The 11,410-nt window shown below is 43.2% G+C and overlaps 1 pseudogene across 1 annotated transcript; it reads left to right on the top strand.

The window, feature by feature from the left end:
- Window positions 1-10,012: 10,012 nt before the first annotated feature.
- LOC308436495 (peroxiredoxin-1-like) lies at window positions 10,013-10,607 on the top strand (annotated as a pseudogene). Its single transcript has one exon. The product of its transcript is annotated as a peroxiredoxin-1-like (transcript).
- Window positions 10,608-11,410: the final 803 nt, after the last annotated feature.

The following is an 11,410-nucleotide window of genomic DNA, read 5'->3' as shown; positions in this document are numbered from 1 at the left end:
TGGATGATAAAAAAAAATTAACCAGCAAAGACACTGGATACAAAATTAACTAAAAAAAAAAAAAAATTCAGTAGTCCTCTTATATAAAATGACAAATAGACTGAGAATCAGGGAACCAACACAATAGCCTTCACCATAGCCTAAAATATTAGAAAATACCCTGGAGTAACTCTAACAAAGGAAGTGAAATACTTGTATCATAAAAACTTTAAGTCTTATGTCCATGGCCTGTGTTACCACTGACGGTCATGTGGATGCCCATGGTCTGTACTGCCACCTGAAACCATATTAATGTTCATGGACTATGCTGTCTCAGGGAACCATGCTGCTGAGTGGCCTGAGTGTTACCTGAGGTCACAAAGATTGGGAGACAGGCTTTGGAGAACTGTGAAGTAAGTGTGATGAGGTTCATGATGTGAGACTCCCAAATAATCAATAAAAATATTATGGAAAATAACCCTTCACATCTTTGAAGGAAGAAATTGATTATAATATCAGAAGATTGAAAGACCGCTTATGCTCATGGATTAGTAGAATTAACATAGTAAAAATGGTCATCTTACCAAACCCAATGTACAGATTCAATGTAATGCTCATCAAAATTCCAAGACAATTCTTTACAGGCCTTGAAAGGACAATTTTTTATATGGAAAAACAAAAAAACCTAGGACATCTAAGAATTCTGACAATAAAAGAACTTCTGGAGGTATCCCAATTTCAATTTATACTCCAGAGCTATAGTAATAAAAACCACATCATACTGGCATTAAAACAAGAATATTAATTAATTAAATTGAATTGAAGACCCAGATATAAATTCACATACCTATGGACACCTGTTGTGTGACAAAGAAACCAGAAATACAACTGGAAAAAAGCATCTTCAATAAATAGCACTGATAAAACTGGATGTCTGCATGTAGAAGAATACAAAATCCACGCTTTTTACTCTGCGCAAACTCAAGCCTAGATGGATTAAAGACCTCAACATAAAACTAGACAAACTTAGCCTGGTAGAAGACAGAGTGGGAAATAGCTTGGGACACATTAGTGTAGGGCATGACTTCCTGAACAGAACACTAATCACACAGACACTAAGATCAACAATTAATAAATGGAGCCTCACGAAACTGAAAATCTTCTGTGAAGCAAAGGACACCACCATTCAGACAAAGAATCAGCCTATTGAGTGGAAAATGATTTCTACCAACTCCATATTCAAAAATTTATAAAGAACTCAAGAAACTAGATACCAAAGCAAAACAAAACTGAAATAATCCAACTTTTAAATTGGATACAGATTTAAACAGAAAATTCTCAATAGAGAAACCTCAAATGACTGAGGAACATTTAAATGTTCAACATCTTTAGTCATCTGGGAAATGCAAATAAAAGTGACTTTGAGATTCCATCTTAAACCTATCGGAATGGCAAAGATCAATAACACGAGTAACACCATGCTTGCAAGGATGCGGAACAGAGACTTCTCCATTGCTGGCACAAACTTGTGCAGCCACTGTGGAAATCAATATGGCAGTTCCTCAGAAGGTTGTGATTGATCTATCTCAATCTCTCCAAGGGATGCTTCATTCTACCACCAGGACACTTGCTCAAGCATGTTCACTGCTGTTCTATTCATCATAGCCAGAGACTAGAAACAACTTAGCTGTCCCTCTACAGAAGAATGAATGAAGAAAACATGGCACATCTATACAATAGAGCATTATTCGGCTGTTTCAAAATGACACGGGGAAATTTGCTGGCAAATGGATGGAACTAGAAGAAATCATCCCGAGTGAGGCAACACAGGCCCAGAAAGGTAAACATAGCATGTATTTACTTATATGTGGATATTACCTATTAAATAAATGGTAACCAGCCTATAATCCACAGATCCGTAGAAGGGACTAGGGTGGACACATGGATCTAATGGGAGAGGGAAATAGATTTCATGGGTGGAGTGAGGACAATGGGAGAATGGGAACAGGAGAATCAGGTGGGGAAGGAAGACATAGTTGAGGTAGGAGTACAGAAAAATAGAGGATACAGAGTCCAAAGTGGCCATCTCTTGTCACCACTGAGGCTTCTACTAGTACAGCTGGGTTGCATTCAACTGTGCTTTTGGCCACGTGGGTCCCATGGAAGTCCCCAAACAATGAGGCTGTTGCTAAGACAATCTGAACTCTGCAAAGTGGCAGAGGCATTGCCAATGGCAACACCCACTTAACTCACTGACAATGAAGAAATAGAGCTGGTGCCTACATAAAGCCTTCACATCTGTGTTCTGGTGTCTGTGGTGTAGGAATAAACTCCGTCATCTACCAACGGAGAATCATCAACACCAACCCATCTACAAAATACTCAACCTAAAGTCTGTCCCCACTGCAAGATGTGGTGAAGCAACCGTGGCACCGAACTTGTAAAATTAGCCAACCAATGCCTCTTTTTGTCTCATGGCCCACTCCATGGGATAGAGCTCACACCTGACACCACCCGGGTGATGGAGAACCCGAGACTAGATAGCCCAAAGACCAGACACTATTAGTCTGTTTATAAAGTATCAATATGATCTATGAGTATCGCAGTATGATATTATATGAGAATTATATTATATGAGAATATCATATTGCTATACTCACAGATCAGTGTCTTATTCAGTCACCATCAGAGAAGCTTCCTCCTGAAGCAAATGAGAACAGATACAGAAACCAAGGCCAGACTTTACACAGAGAGAGAGAGTCCTTGGAATACACAGCTCTGGGTGGAATGACTCCATCCAGTCCCTTCCACAGAGCTCGGGGTCTCCGGTTTGCGTGCCTCTCTTTGAACACTCTTCCTTCTATTAGGATGTCTCATCCAGCCTCGGTGAGTTTTGCTTTATCTTATTATATTTATTTTGTCATGTTCAGTTGTCACTTAAAAAGCTGGGGATGGGAGGTAGAGAGAAGATGAGAGAAGTGAAGGAGAGAAAAACCTTAATCGGAATATACTGTGTGGGAAAGAAATATGTTTTTAATATTTCACCCAGAAAATATTCAAATAAAAAATTAGAAACTACACCCTACCAATCAGCAGTAACTTGAGCCAAGAATCAGAAGCCACCTTTAGAATTAGACTGTGTTCTTTTTTTGAAGATTTACTTTACAGCAGGTAGTGACAGCACATGCCTTTAATCCCAGCACGCATGACAAATGGGCAGGTGGATCTCGGAATTCAAGGCCAGCCTGGTCAACAGAGTGGGTTCCAGAATGCCAGAGTTACACAGAGAAACCCTGTCTTTAAGAAAAAAAAATAGTTTAGTGTGTGGCTGTGTGTGCATGCATGTGGTGGGGTGGGGGTGGAGTCTGAAGAAGCCAGAGAGGTTGTCACCTTCTCTCATTCTGGAGTTGCAGGTAGTTCTGGTCTGGCCTGTAAGCACCAGGCACCAAACTCAGAGCTCCAAAAAGGAAGCAAACATTCTTAGCTGCTGAGCCATCTGTGGCCCATCCTCGTGGCTTTCCATCAGCTCTGTTTTCACTGTCTTCCTGGATTCTATGCATCCACCTGCTCCTTGTAAGCATCTAGATTGCTTTACTGAAATCAGAGGCCTTGTCTAGAAAGAAAAGTGGGGAATTTACCTCCTGCCACACCTACAAAGCATCACTTCCCTTCCCAATCCCACCAAAATAAACTTACGAGAGATCAGAGAGAGCAGAAAGAATTAGAGGCTGGGCCAGTGGTGCAGAGGTTAGAGGCTGGGCCACTGGTGCAGAGGTTAGAGGCTGGGGCAGTGGTGCAGAGGTTAGAGGCTGGGCAGTGGTGCAGAGGTTAGAGGCTGGGCAGTGGTGCAGAGGTTAGAGGCTGGGCAGTGGTGCAGAGGTTAGAGGCTGGGCAGTGGTGCAGAGGTTAGAGGCTGGGCAGTGGTGCAGAGGTTAGAGGCTGGGCAGTGGTGCAGAGGTTAGAGGCTGGGCAGTGGTGCAGAGGTTAGCTGCTCTTGCAGAGAACCTGAGCTCTCTGGGCTCCCAGCATCCAGGCCAGGCTGCTCCTCTACCTGCACTTCTGCCTCCAGGGACACTGACACTCTCCTGGACTCCAGCAGTACCTGCACCCGTGGCATGTCCGCAGACACACCCATGCATGCTTGCCTGTAGCTTTTTAAAGCTATATGAAGTCCTAAAATTGTTATTTAAAATTTTAAGTTGCTGGATCTTGTTAGCAACATCTTACCCCCTGACCCAGGAGCCTAGCAACAGCTCTCTCTCTCCACCCTCGCCCAGAGGCAGCCTCTGTATGACCCCTGCCCCGATAAATCCCCCACATCAGATCTGTGACTTTGTGGTTCACGTGGCTTGGATCATAACATCTTAAACACCTCATATTTTCATTCCCATAGAACTCTTCCTGGCTCTGTACAATAATAGGTATCTTCTAAGCATGCTCTGAAGATACTGTTTTACTCAATTTGTTTGTTTGAGATGAGTAAGCTTACATAGGAATTTTTTTGTACTAATGTGTGAATTGAGATAGAACCATATTCACAGTGCTTACTGCTCCTGCTGTGGGCTGGAGGCCGAGAAAGAGTCTCGCTCACCACTCCTCACCCTGCTCCGCGTGTTTCACACCCAAGCACAACATTAGCTGTTCGGTGAGAAACAGCAGGCCCGCGCTCTCTCCTGCCCTTCAGCATCAGCACCGCAGCCGAACAGAGGAGCTGTGGCCGCCGAACCTCCGGGAGCTGCGCTCTGCCGCTCCAGCACAGCAGAACCTGCGGGATCTCTAAAGCGACTTTTAAAAGGTAGGTCTAGTCGGAAGATGCTTTTAAAAGGTGGTTTCATGAAACTGGAAGGAAAGATGGGGGAACAGAGCGGTGTGAGTGGGCACACATGTATATCTGGCAAAGAATGGCAAACCTAGAGACACGGGGAAGAGTGTGAGAGCAACACACGAGAGGATGGCGTTACTGACTGTGGGCCTAAGGCATGGAGCCACTGCGGCAAGGAGAGCACTTGGCCACAGAGGTCAGCACGGGAGACAGGGAGGTGTGTGGAGGCATAAAACTCACAGGGATCTTGCCATCATTCACCCTGCCGAGCCATGAGCTCTCCCTGACTCTGGGCAACAGCAGAATATCCAAGAGATGATTCTCAGCGACGGTCCAGCATTTACAGTGCTCCAGAAACCAGAAACTTTGAGCCATCCCAAAGACTTGCAATGAGTATTTTCTGGTAAAGCTGTTTGGGATTGTGTGCCCGTGTGCACGTGTGAGGCACACTGCCGTTTTCAACACCACGAGGTGGAATAAATACGCTCTGGAGAGTTGGAAAAGATGGAGGAACCGAGCAGGAATAGAGTAGTACGGGAGAGAGGAGAGGGGAGAAGCTAGAGCTACCATGCCAGTGACAGGCGGGAGAGGGCTGGGCTGGATGGGAGAGCTCGCAAGTGCTGAGAGGGACCGGCAGGGTGGTGTGCAGCAGCCTAGAACATTCCCAGGCTCGGACTCCAGCTACACGGTAGCCGTGGTTCAGCAATGACAGGATGCTGGGGATGGAAAACGGGCCATTTTCTGAATTAGAGCTCCTTGAAAAGGCCTCCAGGGGCCATGTTGCCTCTGGGGGCCATGTTGGTATCTGTGATCCATGTGACAGCTGGAGGACATACTGATGTCTGTGGTCCGTGCTGCTGCACCAGGACATGTGGATGCCATGGTCACTGTAGATACACACGTCTGTGCTACTACTAGAGGTCATGTTGAGCCTGTGGTTCATGCTAACAGCAGAGGTCATGCCAATGTCCATGATCTGCGCTCCCTCTGAAGGCCAAGGTTTGAGCCTATGGTCTGTGTTACCACTGAGCATCGTTACGGTGTCTATAGGCCGGGTCTGTACTGCTGTTAGAAACCATGTGGAAGTCCATAATCCATGCTGCTACTGACGGTAAACGGCAAGGAAGCTTCTTTTGCAGTGGTGTGGATGTCTGCAGACTCACAGTTGAGAATTGGAAACATAGAAGGCTTCTGTGACAACCTGTCTCCCCACCCTACCCTCCCCCAAAAAGTCTAGACAGGAAACCATTGAAGAGAACTCTTATGGTTTGTGACAAGGAGCCTGAAGTGTAGATCTTCACACTTGACAGACCCTGGCAGGAGTGGTATGGGGGAAAGACCCAGTTTTCTTTGAGAAGCTGGCCACTGTGAGTTTAACCATGTGCCAGTGAGTATATAAACCACACAAAACAGACTCGGTATTTTTTTATCCTCGTCTTTCTTTTTCTTCTTCTTTTCTTTGGGAGTGGTCACAAGGGAAGAGTGTGGACCTAGGAAGACTGGGAAGTGAATGTTTTCAGGATAGCTTATGTGAGACTTTCAGATGTTCAATAGAAATATTACATTGGGAGAAAATGGGAATTTGACTTCTCCCAAAAACATCTTCATGATTCTTGCTCCCCATTCAGTGTCTTCACCTTAAACATCTGCTGCAATCACAGTATTAAGGTAGCAACAGTCAGTTACATGGCTAATTCATTTACAACCCTAGGGTACCATGGACACTCAGTCACCTCCTGCTGTGAGAAGAGTTTGCAAAGAGTGAGTTCCACATCCTATAAAGAGCACAGATGAAACTTCAAATAATACTCAAATAATTGTTCTGTTCAGCTAATCAGCTACTCCACCATTTTTGGCCACTCTTCATTTGGAAACATAATAGAGAAGGACTTGAGGTTGCACACTTTGAAGCTGGCAACAAAGGGGGGTGTTTAAAACAGTTAAAGAAGAGATATTTCCGCTCACATAGAAGAAAAATATAACCTCATTGCTAGAATCATTGTGCCAGAATCAAAGAATGTTTCCTTGCACCTTGTAAATAGACTCTTATTGTAATTATATTCAAGAACAGGGGTGGTGGCACTTGAACATAAGACCCATCTGCCTGTACCCCCCAATCCCACTGAACCCCCTCACTAAATAAAGCAAGAAGTGTGCTCAAACCAGAGCTCAGGTCACATGTGAATGGTGCAAAAGTAAGGAGAGCAAAACTAAGGTGTTCGGGGAAGAGCTGCCTCCTGGTCTCAGCTGTCCCCTCAAGGGAAGAAAATTGATTTTATGTAATAGCATAAGCTCATCAGTTACAGGAGCTGACCTTTCCCTCTCCCACAGGGCTGAGAATGTCAGGAAATGGACAACATGAATTGCATCTCCATTAGAACTTGAAAAGAGATGTAAAAAGAAAAACAGACATCTTTAATGATTAAAAATGATGGGCACACAAGACGTAGGGCCATTTCCTAAAATATCCATCTAGAGTTAACAATGGCAGCTATACCAAAACTAAAATGGGACCCTTTTTTCTTCAATCTTTGCTTAAAGGGAGAGCAAGCAAGAGAAGAGATTTTAATGAGCTTTGCTGTTCACCTTGATTAAATCAGAGCTCGAGAGAAGGTGGCCCAGTAGAACTTCAGAATGAGAAGTTCAAGGTTAACTAATGAAGGGACAAAGACTTTAATTTCAGCTGAATGGCTCTCCCATGTCCCTGTCAGTTTCACACTCTATTAGAGCTTCTGGAACAAAGGGCACGGACCCTCCCACTGGGAACCCTTCGCTGGAGTCCTGGGTCCTATTGTTGATTTTATCCTAAAGGGCTTGGGAACACATTTTATAAACATGAAAACAGAGAGCAGATAAGTGTGAGAAACATCCACTGACAGAGGTCACTGGCAGCAGCACACACTGGATTTCTTTCCAGATGATGTGGGTGGATGCATTTCTGGTTGGTGAGTTTAGTCAGATGGAGGTTTGGAAATGACGCTCATTCATCCCTGTGTGAATATGTGAAAATAACCAGTTTCTCAGTGCAGTATCTTCTGCTAGATTACATAACTAGTCTGCTCACTTGCTCATACAACTCGGATCTTATTTTCAGCTTGGGCACAGGATGCTCTTAGGACAAATTGTCACTGGCTTCTCCTTCCAGGACGACCTACTGCAAGTGAAACATAAAACTCCATGGTACTTGCAAACCATGTCTGGCTTCTCATTGAATTCAGCACAGCCTAGCCTGACAGTGGAGACAGACCTCCAATGAACGATTGGCCAAATGGATGCTGTTGTTATTTTCTCTCTAAATAGAAATGAAATAATGAATAATATGATATCATCATGATGGATTTTGCACATGGCTAAAATCTAAAAGACAGGACATTACCTCTTGACCTCCCAGTATGTGTGAAGCACATTTTGTGCTGAGATAAACAACGTGAATGTAGTGTCATCCCAAAAGCTGTATGAATGGAGCAGTTGCTCCTGGGAAAGAAGAAAACTCCCATCCATTCACAGAACACTGCCAAAGACAGTTGTCAATAATCAACATCTTCCTCACTTTAAATCAAGGAGAAGAATGTGTAAAGTCCTCCCTTTAAACAAAAGATGAATAACTCAGCTTCTATTGTCCAACATGGATACAACAGACAGGTCATATATACAATGGTTTCCTGGGGATCTTATTGTAGCTCTGAAGTTGAATTGCCCATGAGAAATGACAGCTATGGAGAGTCAAGATTTTACCATGAAGTATAATAAAGTTAATAGTAGACTTGTAATTGATTCAGTAACTATCCACCAGCTGGAGACAAAACACTTAGAACAAACCTATATGGATCCAGTCAGCTATTTCATACATCTTTCTGGAGGCCAGCCATGTGCTCAGTGCTGTGGTGACAGCAGGGTTGAGCAAGGCAGGGACAGCATTTCTCTGGAGGAAAGCACAGACTAACCAAGCCATAAATGACCATGACCTCTTGGACTGAAAGGATACCTGCATCAAAATAACAAAGTTCTTAGATCCATTTCTCTCTGAGCAAACAATGGATTGGGTTGTAAATGGAAGCAATGCTCCAAGAGTTCTTACAACTGGACACAAGGCGTACAGAACATGTGTGATCCGAGTTTGCTTTGCTTGAGTTTTGTTACTATTGTTATTCTCCATCTGTCTTCTCTCTTCACAGATCAAATTATCCATGTATTGGAACAGAGTTAATGTTATGAACCAAAGAAGGCTAATTCTTGTCTTAAGGCTTTGGCACCAAGTAAATCCAGACAGACACCACCACCACCACCACAACCACCACCACCACCGTTATCATCATCTTTATCATCATTTAGAGATCTGTGATGTCTGCTTTCTCAACTCCCTTATATCTACCAGATGTTATATCAAGAAAATGGCTACACTTACTTACACAGAGAACATCTCTCTGCTTGTATATTGAATAGCTAATGGAGTAAAAATTTTAGAAATTGCAAACATGCTGACAAATATAGATGGGATGGGCTCTATGAACATGTAATAGACTTCTAATAAAATCACTGAGCAAACTCACACATCTGTGAACAGATGGGATGCATTATGAAATACGGGTCATTGCTGCAGCAACCTCTGACCCCTGGCTGTTGCTTCTGGGACAAGGGTGAGTATAAAGGGCCTCTGTGAGTTTACATTTTCTGTCAGCATTCAGAGAAATTGTTTTCAATCTCCTCAAGATGAACTATGGGCACAGACAGTCTTGACCCACACTCATAAAAATGATGTACAAAACACCACAAATCTTTGACCCAGGAAACAAGGTCTTAATGCTTGTATTTGTTTGTTTATTGAAAACATAACATTTCCATGAATGTATTTGCTTTTTGCCAGAAGATTTTTGTCTCTGAAAAATACAAGACAATAACATCTTAGTGGGCTGCTCAGTGTCACTTTTGGAAGTAGTTTCAGAAGGGGTAAAGCAGCTACAGAAACACAAGACAGGATGAGTGATAAGTTTGGAATTTTCAGAAAGCTTCATCACCAGCCTCTGCAATGATATGAAGCTAATACACAGAGAGACCCATTTGAAAGTGAATGTAGACGCACTTGTGGGTGTGCGTGCTTTTTACTAAACTCTAGATTGACAATAGAACTTCCTCTTTCAGGGCAACATCTTCCTGAGTTCTCACAGTCATTTCTGTTTGTGAAACCTGTAGCTCAACCCTGATGATAGCAAGATGTCTTCAGGAAATGCAAAAATTGGGCATCCAGCTCCCAACTTCAAAGCCACAGCTGTTATGCCAGATGGACAATTCAAAGATATCAGCCTAAGTGATTACAAAGGAAAATGTTATGTTCTTTTTTACCCTCTTGACTTTACTTTTGTGTGTCCCATGGAGATCTTTGCTTTCAGTGACAGAGCAGAAGAATTTAAGAAACTCAACTGCCAAGTGATTGGAGCTTCTGTAGATTCTTACATCTGTCGTCTGGCATGGATTAACACACCTAAGAAACAAGAAGGGTCAGGACCCATGCATTCCCTTGGTATCAGATCCCAAGGGCACCATTGCTCAGGATTATGGAGTCTTAAAGGCTGATGAGAGTATCTCTTTCAGGGGCCTCTTTATTATTGATGATAAATGTATTCTTCACCAGATAATGATAAATGATTTTTCTGTTGGCTGCTCTGTGGATGAGATTATCAGACTAGTCCAGGCCTTCCAGGTCACTGGCAAACATGGGGAAGTGTGCCCAGATGGCTGGAAACCTGGCAGTGACACCATCAAGCCTGAGGTCAATAAGAGCAAAGAGTATTTCTCTAAGCAGAAGTGAGCACTGGACCAGTTTTCTGCCAGGCAGCATTGAGCATCCAAAGGAAAACTGTACTCTGCTCATTTACACATGATGTGGGTGACTCCAGGTTAAGCCTTTCTTCCAGTAGTGGTAATGGCCTGACCTGTGTTTGGGGTCGGATAGGCCATCTTATATATCAGTCATGGAAACTAGCCTGTTAATTCCTTTTTCTCTTTCTTTTCTTCCTTTCCTTCTTTTCTTCGTCTTCTTTTTTTGTTCTTTTCTCTTTTTTTTATCTATTAAACATGAATTCTGAGGGGGGAAAAGAACTTCCTCTTTCTACCTACTGAATACTCCTCAAGATGACCATCTAAAACTTATTCTCAAATGAATTCTCTGGAGGTCTTCAACTTTAACATAGGCAGTTTAGAGAACAAGCAGAAGAGAGAACGCACTTCTGCAGCCTCCAAGAAAAACTTTCAGAGAGCTCAGGGAGTTGCTTAGAAATAGGCATTTGTCATGCAAGCCTTGATGTTGGTATACATGGATTCAACACTAGCATTTGCTTAGTCACATGACGTAGGATATGTTCTGTATTAGTCAGATGAGGAAATTCACATTTGTAAGGCAGATATGAAATCTTTTTCCTCAAATTGTTGTATAATCTTTATAAACAATGCCTAATATGAAACCGTGTATAGCAGTGGTCACCAGTGGTCACCTGGAGTAAGTACTCAAGTCCTCAGGGTCTCAGGAAAGCCAGACAACCTGCCGGACCTACAGACAGCAAAGCTAAATAAGGCCAGCAGAGGGTCCTTGTATTCAAGCAAAGGATGCTCTTA

The sequence above is a fragment of the Micromys minutus genome (genome assembly GCF_963924665.1).
Source record: "Micromys minutus genome assembly, chromosome: 24".
NCBI lineage: Eukaryota > Metazoa > Chordata > Mammalia > Rodentia > Muridae > Micromys > Micromys minutus.
The sequence above is the reverse complement of the archived record's forward strand: the minus strand, read 5'-3'. Positions and strand labels throughout refer to the sequence as shown.